General features: G+C 35.5%; 1 non-coding gene across 1 annotated transcript; it reads left to right on the plus strand.

Moving 5' to 3' along the window:
- Window positions 1-9,359: 9,359 nt before the first annotated feature.
- Window positions 9,360-9,464, plus strand: LOC141676293 (small nucleolar RNA R71). The gene has a single exon (XR_012556891.1). It is a non-coding gene; the product is annotated as a small nucleolar RNA R71 (small nucleolar RNA).
- The last annotated feature ends 297 nt before the right edge of the window (window positions 9,465-9,761 follow it).

Here is a 9,761-nt window from a genome sequence, read left to right on the forward strand (position 1 = left end):
CATGCCCCTTAACAAATTGTTCTTAAATCAGAACTTTTTAAGAAGTTTGTTACAAGAGAAGCACCAGTGCCTTGGAGTGAAACTCCTGCAGGACAGGAGTGGACTAAGGAAGGGAACTCAGTTACCTGTGCTCCATCTGTACAGCATCTTGCTGAGCACTTGACAAAAGCTGATGAAATGTTAAATACTGATGATTTCAAAACACAGCTTCGAGTCACTGCATTGAGTACTAAACATTTACAAGGTCTCCATTCAACTACTCATGCAGAGTTACATCATCTTAGGGAAGAACTCATGAAGCAAGAACAATTTCAGAAGATTGATAAGAAAAAGTTCTTCCAACCTACCTTTGACAGAGTTGCTTATATTGAGAAGACTCAAGAGAACCAACAAGCTCAGATTGATGATATTCTGATCAAACTTCTCAGCAATCTCAACTTAATGAAATCCAAGCCTTAGTGGAATTGCTTGTCTCTCTTCTATTACCTGCTGATGCCAAAAAGGGGGAGAAAGTAATTAAGTCCAAATGCAAAACTGATAAGACACTGAAGGGGAAGGATGATGAAAAGGATGACCAAGGAAACTCTGGAATGAGTAGAGGTCATAGTCAAGGTAGAGGTTTCTCATCAAGAAAAGCTGAAATCACAAGTCACAGGATAAGTTCTGATACTGGAAAAAGAATTAGTTCTGCTACTGGTAAAAGGATAAGTTCTGATGAACTTTTAGATCTTGATGAAGAAATGTCAAGACAGTTATTTCTTCAGGAAAATCCAGGAATGGACTTGGAGAGTTTAATGGAAGAAAAAGCCAGACTTAAATTAGAAAAAGTCACATCTAAATCTGAAGCTTCTGGTAAAAAGACACTTCCAAAACTCAAAGGCATTGTGATAAAAGAAAGGACAAATACTGAAGCAACATTGGCTAAATCACAACCACAGATAGATCCAAGATCCAAGGGTAAAGAAAAAGTTGGTGAACCTATCAAGGTTTATGTGCCTCCTGAGAATGAAGAAATCACTGATGAAAAGGATGATCTTGCTCTGACTTCAAGAAAAGTTTTTAAGACAACCTCTGATATGGCTCAAGTTGTTTAGAGTCAAGAGACAGTAAGTTATGATATTTCGAAGAAGCAAGTAACCTCTGACATAGCTCAAGTTAACCTGATATCAGAAGATAAATTAAAGACACTCCTACCAGGATTCACTAAAGCAAAACAGACTCAACCTTTGAAGACTGCTGCAAGTGGTTTTGAAGCAAGAGTAGTTACTGGAAAGGAAGCAAGAGATAAAACTGGATTGGGAAGTGCTGATGAAAGAAGAATACATAACACTACCAATGATCCAACTTCCTTGAGTGAACCAGGTATTGGAGCAACTCCTGAGAGATTGAATCAACTGGAATCTGTACAAATGGTTTACCATACCTACTTGAAAGAACACATCTTGTTGTACTTCATGACAGATGGTAGGGTTTATCATATAAGGCAAAATGCCATTCCATTGAAGTATTTTGAAGAACTTGAGCATGTACTATTCTTACTTCAAGTGAATGACAGATTAACAGAAAGTGCTACAAACTATTTGAAGGATCAGATTCAGAGACAGAAAAGGCTTTATTCTGTTAAGTCTGACAGCACATATCTTCCAAAGTACAGAGATCACAAAGGTGATATAGTTGAAATGAAGCCCAACACTGCTAAGATTATAACTACCTTTCTGGGTTACAGGGCTGTGAAATTCAATCTTGAGTCTGATAAAGCATATTTGATCAGACTAGATCATGATATAAGAAAAGCTAAGATTAATGATCTCACAGATGCAATCTTTCAAATTGGTGAAGATACTGCAGAGCTTAAAGATGCTAAAAGGAGGATGATTGATGAACTTAGATATGATGAGAAATGTTTGTTGAAGAACTATCTCAGAACAACTCCTGACATCAGAGAGATCAGAAGATGAAGCCAAGTCAAGATCTACAACTGCTTAGATTCTGATATTTGTACAGACTAAAGTTGTTATCAGAAGTTAAAGATTGGTAAAGCTTTAAGGACTGTAAGCTGTAGTTATCTAGTCTAATTCTCATGCATTTGTACTTAATGTTTTTGACATCATCAAATATCTGTTAAACTTGTATATTATGATAATTTACAAGTTGGGGAGATTGTTAGATATATTTGATCATGGCTAATATGATTTATGTTTAGTTTTCAGATCTTATTTAAACAGGATAAATCAGTACTTACTGGAAGTCAGGACTTAAGGATATCAGTACTTATATTATCAGGAGATAATCATCAGAAGATGGATATCAGAACTTAAGTACTGAAGGACGTTCAGATAAGGACAGCAGCTGATTAAAGGAAAGAAGATCGAGACAAACATAAGAAGAGATATGCATTAAGAAGGAATTCTATGAAGAATAGAATACTTGGAAGAAAAGATATCTGATTGATATATTTTAGGAAGCAGAATTATATTCCATATCAATTAGCGATTATCTTGTAACTGTGTAGTATATAAACACAGACATAGGGTTTACATTATAAGTGTTATTATATTCGAGAAGATTATTCATTGTAACCCTAGCAGCTCTCGTGATATTTGTTCATCACTGAGAGGTAACAGTTCCATACTGTAACGGAGTTTATTGTTTCAATAAAGTTTATTTTCTGTTACTTGAGTTATTAAAGTTCGATTTGATTATACTTTACACTGTATTCACCCCCTCTACAGTGTGTGTGTGACCTAACATAATTGATCAGTCTCCTAGTCCTTTGATATTCCTTTTCTCTCTCGGTTATTTAAACCATCATTCTCATTCAATCCAATCATCTCTTCCTAAACACAAAATGCTCTCTTCACTTTCATTTCTCATATTTCTTCTTCTCTATCACAAAAATGGTTCTTTGCAATATGTTCATGAACTACGAAAACTTCTGTGTAGAGTTTAGTTGTGAAGACTGGCAGCAGGAATGGCACATCACTACCATTCCTAATAAAGTGTGGAACTGGGTTCCACTGGAGGTTCTGACAGATCTCTTGTTCTTCGAGATGGATTATCGCCTCCATCTCGATTGCTGGAGGAAGAAATAGGAGAAGTTCTTCGTCATCAAGAATAGATCATCCGTCTTGCTGTGCTTTTCGTGGAGAGTAGGAGGAACTAATAAAAATCATCAGCATCTTCTATTAGATTAGAATTTTCTTGTAATCATCTATGCATGTAATCAAAAATTTCATGAAATATACTCTCTTGAATTATTAATGAAATTTTGTTTATTTTGCTTAAAAGACCTAATATATGATCTTTAGTTGTGTATGCATGTGCTCGTTCTTTATTGTAGCCTGTTAATCTCTACATCACACTATTAACATATATCTTTTGATGATTCTTGAGATTAAAATTGTGGTTCTCTGATAAGTTTGAGTTGTTTTGACAAATACTGATGAATTTGAATCGACAAATCCTGACGATGTCAAATCCTGACAAATAAGAGGTACCAAATACTGATGACAGGTCAGCTTGTTTTAATTAAGAAAATTATTGACAAATGATTTCTAAATTGTTTAATGCTGAAAAAAGTGATTGTCTTCTTAATTATTGTTTGAAAGTGGATAAACTATTGAACAAAGTCACACAGTGATTTACTAAAAGAGCAGTGTGTCCTTTGATTCTGATTCCGCACATTACTCCACTTTCCACTCCAATTCTTCAGTAATTATCCTCTATCAAAAGTCTAATTCACTAAGCTTCCTTCTCCGAGTGTGTTACATACAACAAAGCTTTGCAAACTTATATTTGTGCAAGAACCTCTGTGACACATATTATCATACACACATAGCCTTACTATTCACATCTAACGAACATCTTTTCTCAACACCTACAAACATCATGTCATCTTCTGAGCTTTCACCCTTCTTTAGTCAAAGCACTATTATTCATGGCAACATTTTTGGAACCAATAACTACTTGGCTCCACTTACACATCAGCAGTTTCCTCAATCTTTTCATGATATACAAGATTTCTTACTCCAAAGTCCAATTGGATATGCTCTCACAAATCCTACTAAGGTATCATACAGAGCTGTAATGCAGGTATGGGATACAACTCTAGTTAATGCAATAAATACTGGTTTCTCTTTTGAATTTAAGGGACATAGGTATGAAGTTGATGCTGATGTTCTAGTTCAAGCATTGAGGTTGCCTACCTGTGATGGTGCTATTGACAATTATACAACTGAGTAGCTGTTTGATATGCTCAGAACTCTGAACTACAAAGGTGACATCACAACAATTAGGAAATTGACAATAAAAAAATTAAAGAGGGAATGGAATTTCTTTTTTGATTGCATCAGCAGATGTTTCTTGAATAAGACAACAAATTTTGATGCTCTTCCATCCACTTCTCTGAAAATTGGGCATTCTCTTCTCTATTCTGGTAATTTTAATTTTAGTAACACCATTATTCAAATCATAATTGCTAGGAGAACAGATGCATCAGGAGTAATATGGTATACTAGATTTCTTCAACTAATTTTTAATTTTCTATGCCCTAATGTTGAATTTGACAATGATGAATTGCTTCCTGTATTTCAAATTTCCGAGAAGGCTACTACAGATCATATCAAAAGAGATGAAAATAATAAGTTTTCAGGACTTCCCTTCCTGCCTCAGGAGGTCAGGCAATTTCAATTGAGAAATAGACCTACTCCTTCACAAGTCCCTATAAATCCTGATGTTGGCACCTCTGTTAAATTTCCTGATGTTGTGGAACAAGACACTACCCTTCTTGTTTCTAACCCAAGCATTTCTTCTACTAAACAGAACTCCAACTCAGCTCCTAAATTAGCCTCCTCTGATGTCTCTCAAAAGGCATCTGTTGTACTAAAGAAAAGGCTGGTTAAGAAATTTGTTCAATCTAAATAGAGAGCTCAACATGTCTCATTGAGTGAGAGTGAGAAGAAAGAAGAATGTTTTCCAGTCAGGAAAAGAAGGCTGATTATGCAAGATGATTCTAACTCCGATGATCAGATGTCCATTGGGCCAAAGATGAAGACAAAGAAATCAACAGTTATAATTCCTGATGACTCTGTTGACACAACTGGAACTAAGGAGCCAACTAATGATCCTAGTGCTCTGATCAAACAGATTTCAGTAATCAAAGAAACTTTTGTGCTCAAGAAAATTGACAAGAGCAAGTTGAAAAGAAAAGCTGAAGATGTGGTTAGGTACATCATGAAGAAGAAAAAGAGTCAGTCTTCTACTATGGATGTCAGTCCACAAGAACCTAAGTCTCAAAGGCATTTAGCAACTGAGACACATCCAGTCACACAAGAACCATCTTCTCAAAGGAAAGATGCAGACAAAGACGCTGCACAAATAATTATTGATTTTGCTCAAGGTGATCTTCTTGCTGACTCTGAACAACTGTTGTAAGAAAAGAAGGCTCATCAGGATGTATTGTCAAAGGTGGATGCAATTATTAATGATCTGATGTTTGAGGAGAGTACACAAGAACCTTCATCACTTCTTGTTGAAGTAGCTCATATTCCTCAGGCCCCACAAGAACCATCAGTTCAAAGTACTAATGCTGGCCAAGTTCATTCTCCTGACAAATTAAATCCTGATGCTACAACAAATCCTGATGTTGATCAACTATCCATTCAAGCCGCTTCTACTGATGATTCTTTGCTGCTTACTAGCTTGTCAAAGCATCCTGATGCATTGTTTGTTCCTCCACTGTCATCACTGCCCCTTGAGGACTCACCTTCAGGTATTGCTTATTTTCCTCTACTGTTCTCAATGTTTGTATGATTATAAATAGTCTCTTATTTAAGGTTACCTGTATTTATATGACAAACATACTACTCCTCTCAGCCATCTCTTATTTCTTTGCAAAATATTTGATTGTGTCTTTCGGTGAGACTGTGTGAAAATACTATGTGAAAAAAAAATTAAAACTGAGCTGCAGTCTCCTGTACTGGCAAAAGGAGAGGTAGTTTTGAGAAAAGAATTTTATAAGTTTTTCTTTGCTTATAACCTTTCTTATGTGAAAAACATATTACTCTTCAAAGTAATATATTGTGTGAGAAGTGATGAGATCACTTGAAAAGAAAAGAGATATTTAGGTGTTATATTGTTTATATTTTAGGATCTCATCAGAAATAGATAATTATTGCTAAGGATCCTCTTAAAGGCAAAGCAATTCTGCCGAGCTCTACATATTTTTTTGAGGGTCTATCTTGCTCTGATTCTGATGAAGACAGTGATCCTGATGATCCTAACACATCTCAGCTTAAGATTTCTTTTGATGCATCTAAGAAGTCCAATGTTAGTTCTTCTTCACATTTCAATGCTGATACTTCTTTTTACAATATTAATGTTGAGCATTTTTGAAAGAATGAATGAGATTTTGTATGGAGAGATGCACATACTTCTATCTCATCAGCTATTGGTATGCAACATATTCACAGGGCATATGATGGAATTCAAAACCCTGACCTTAAATTGCATCTCAAGGCTTCTACCATCTCTGTAAAAGGAATTTTCTCTGAACTTGCTGATATGAAGACATCTCATGCTAATTTACAGAACAAAATTGATGCCTTTATGATTAATCCACTTACTTTAGCTGAAATCATAAGTGTTAAAATGGCTGTTAAAGCCGTGGTTCAATCTCAACAAAGCATGGATACTCAATTTTCTTCCTTGGAAGATAAAGTGTCTTCAAGGGCTGATAAACTGGATGCTATATTTTCTCTTCTTTCGAATACTGATGCCAAAAAGGGGGAGAAGATAGCTATCACAAAATGTACACCTGACTCTATTCAGTTGAAAGATAAAGATACTAATGATGATTGTGATAAGAATCCAGTTGAAAATGTTCAAATTTCTCATGTTGATCAACAACCACAACATTCTACAAGATCTGGTTCTTCAGGACCAGGAAAGTCTACTGGTGCTCATGAAGTTAAGCATAAGACTAATGCTGATGCTCTTAAAATTGGTGATGTTACGATCTCTAATATAGAAGATGCTAAAGGATTATTCTTTCCTTATAGACACAAGAAAATAGGAGAAGAGATTGTTTTTTACTAAAAGGATAAGAGGTTTGAGCAAAAGAATGCCAGAAGTGCTCTTGGGTTGATAACTGAAGAATTTCCTAATCTAATAACTGAAGAAGCAGTTATGCAACAGAAAGAGCTAATGGCTCAAATTGAAGCTGAAGCGAACACCTCTAAAGGAAGAGGAAAAAGAGGTGGAAGAGCCACAAGAGCTAGAGGAAGAAGAGGAAGAGGAAGAATTTCTAATACAAGTCAAAGTCCTGCGATTGATTCTGCATTTCTGAATATTCTATTTAGGGAAGGTTTTGTTCCTGTACAAGGAAATGATGTAAAAGAAGAAGCTGAGGATACTGAAGAAATGATTGTCCAAAAAAACAAGAAATCAACCGCTGCCATTGCTTAAGTTGATATAACTAATGCAAATGTATCTCTTGAAGCAAACATAAAATCTGAGGAAAAAGCAAATCCTGATGCTGTGAATCTGATAGCTGATTTTGACACTGATCAAAAGGTGATCAAAGTATTGGATGAATCAATTCTTGATGAACATGAAAATATTGACAGAAGAAAAGATGACCGAGCATGCAGTGACTATGAGCAAAGAATTCTAAATTCAAGAAGAGAGCTGTGGCAGAAAACAAGAGAAAAGATTCATGATCTATCTATAGGGTATGCTCCTCTCAGCAAGAAGGATAAAAGATGGAAAGATGTTTATACATTTAGTTATCCTAAAGAATTCAAGCATATTGAATTTGTGTTAACAGGACTTATGGATTCTATTTCAGAATATGAAGATATTGATAAGTCCATTAAGAAACCTTATTGGGTGGAATATAATAAAAAGCTAAAACTTATCAAAACTCGTACTAGAGGAGGTATTGGTCATCCTGGAATGGAAACTCTGAGGTCTGATTTACTGGACACAGATATTTTGACTGACAATCTTGGTGAGAGAATTACTCCTTCACATCTTGAGAAAGTTGTAGCTATAAAGATTGTTTATAGGAAGATAAATCTTGGTGATGTTAGAGAAGAGATTCTGTACTTCTTGAGAGATGGTAAATTGAAAAGCTTAACACTGTAGCAACTCTTGATGAAGACTATGACAAAGTTGAAATATATTCACTATCTTCTTAGAGTTGAGGATAATATCACCAGAAACTGGTCTTCTATGATACTTGAGAGTATCAGAAGAAGAGTCATGAACAAAGAAGACAAATACAATGGTGATTATGTTCCTATGTGCATAACTTATACTGGTCAAGAAATGAAGATGGAAAAGGGAGCTGTAGTTCTAAAAATTTTTCTCAACAATCCTCAGTTATCTTTCAGTCCTGATCATGAAGATGTCAGCTTAAGCTTTATGTTGATTGGTGATCTTGAAATAACTAAGAGTTTGATTTCTAAGTTAAGATCATCCATTTATCAGCTTGGAGAAGATACTGAAGAGAAGAAAGAGTTGAAGAAAAAACTTGTCAAAGTCCTTCAAGACAAGGAGGAAGAAAGGTTAAACAGATTTCTGGAAACAATTGTCAATTATCTTAGGATACTGAAGTAAGCCTTATTCCTTGTACATTTTGTAATTGGTTTTGGCATCATTGAGAATGGAATTTGTGCTTCATTACATTAAGCATAAATTAGGGGAGATTGTTACGTGATGATTCTCAATGATTAGGAGGAGCTCAGGATATGACTGTTTTGGATGTCATCAGGATTTGATGTGCCATCAGGATTTGATGCATCATCAGTATCTACTTAACATCAGCATCTGAAGATAGTCTGTTGTGAAGATTAAGTCTGTTCCTTATTTTGAGGGATGAATATATATTCATTTTGAGTGATAGGACTTTGTGTATTCAGTTGAAGATATGTATCATTTTATGTTAGTAATTGATAATGCATATCCTAGACTGAGTTGTAGCAGCTGTGTATTATATAAACACAGTTTAGGTCATCATATAATGATTAACTCGAGCATTGTACGACCTAGCAGCTCTCAAGAACATCAGTATTTCTTGAGAGAGTTTGTAACAGTTTTTATCAGAAATATAAAGAAGTGTTATATTTTTATACTTGTTCGAAATGTTTATATAATTGTATCCAACCCCCTTAAACAATTATATCATTACCGGGCAACAGTTGGGTTTTGATATTCAATAGCAACCATCATTTCAATTAGCTCATAAGCTTCCTCATAGCTTTTAGCCCACAAGGCTCCACCTGATGCTGTATTTAGCATGGGGTCTCGACTGGGCTCCCAACCCGTTATAGGAATAATTGATTACCATCCAATCAAGAATTCAGTGATGAGGACACTTCCTAAGCACCTCCTTGTAACGCTCCCAAGCTTCACATAAAGATTCTCCCAATTGGTGTGCAAATTGAGTAAGAGCATTCCTGATTGCAGCTGTTTTTCCATAGGGAAGAATTTAGTAAGAAATTTATGAGCAAGATCCTCCCAAGTCACAATAGTTACTACTGGTAGAGAGTGCAACCAGCTCTTAGCTTTATCCCTCAGAGAAAATGGGAAAAGTCTTAGTTTCACATCATCTTCCGAAACACCGTTGAACTTGAAAGTGTTGCAGATCTCCATGAAATCCCTGATGTGCATATTGGGATCTTCCGTTGGAGCACCCCCAAACTGGACTGAATTATGTATCATTTGAATCATGTCGGGCTTGATTTTAAAGGTATTAGCTG

This window comes from Apium graveolens, chromosome 7 (genome assembly GCF_009905375.1).
Source record: "Apium graveolens cultivar Ventura chromosome 7, ASM990537v1, whole genome shotgun sequence".
In the NCBI taxonomy this organism is placed as follows: domain Eukaryota; kingdom Viridiplantae; phylum Streptophyta; class Magnoliopsida; order Apiales; family Apiaceae; genus Apium; species Apium graveolens.